This window comes from Mandrillus leucophaeus, unplaced genomic scaffold (genome assembly GCF_000951045.1).
Source record: "Mandrillus leucophaeus isolate KB7577 unplaced genomic scaffold, Mleu.le_1.0 Scaffold214, whole genome shotgun sequence".
In the NCBI taxonomy this organism is placed as follows: domain Eukaryota; kingdom Metazoa; phylum Chordata; class Mammalia; order Primates; family Cercopithecidae; genus Mandrillus; species Mandrillus leucophaeus.
Genome location: NW_012102188.1, coordinates 1832123 through 1832961, shown reverse-complemented (window position 1 = coordinate 1832961; position 839 = coordinate 1832123). Strand labels below are relative to the sequence as shown.

Below are 839 nucleotides of genomic sequence, written 5' to 3'. Positions count from 1 at the left end.
GGAGAACAACCATAACAATGGTTCACACATGACAAGCACGCCACAAATACGAAGCATCTTAAGAATGGCTATCAACCCTGAACATGTAGGGTACCTTTAACTTTTCACTTTCAAATGCAAAATGCAAACTGAACATGAATGTATGTATCTCTTTTCCAATTTCTGATTACTTCCCTAAAGCAGAACTGCACAAACGGAAGGACCATGTCACCAGGTAAGGGCTCTGGGATGGCCGTGACCTGCTGACACCTGTCTGTGGCCATGTACACTGGGACAGGGCAGTGAGAGCACAGCATGAGGTTGTTAACTCCATGGCATTCTTGCCAGCAGGTACACATTTGTATGTGCTAAGCCAAACACATTTTAAAACAGTGCTACTGCTTTACCTATCATTTTGTGAGGCTCAGTTTCAGAGCGCACAGGGAAGAGGACAGTCAGAGGCAAAGGCATCTTACCCATGTGCCCCATCTGTCCCTCATTGGAGATCCTCAGGAGAAGATCCAGGTGGGTCCTGCTCATGTCTGGCATCACTACCAGTGCCAGCCACCTCCACTGGGCCTCCTCGACCACAAACTCAGTGCCCACCATGACTTTCAGAACGTTGAACGCCTCTATCATTTTATGACCTTTCATGTATGCCAGTTCGCCAACCTCATTCTTTAAAAAACAGATTTGTGTGTTTTAAGAGAAAGATTCAAGAAAGCATCCCTTTTTTTTTTTTGAGATGGAGTCTCGCTCTGTCGGCCAGGCTGGAGTGCAGTGGCACACAGTCTCTGCTCACTGCAAGCTCCGCCTCCTGGATTCACACCATTCTCCTGCCTCAGCCTCCTGAGTAGCTG

At 47.6% G+C, this 839-nt stretch overlaps 1 protein-coding gene across 1 annotated transcript in view; it reads right to left on the bottom strand.

Moving 5' to 3' along the window:
* LOC105540059 (two pore calcium channel protein 2-like) overlaps window positions 1-839 on the bottom strand; it is a 122296-nt gene that overhangs the window by 44308 nt on the left and 77149 nt on the right.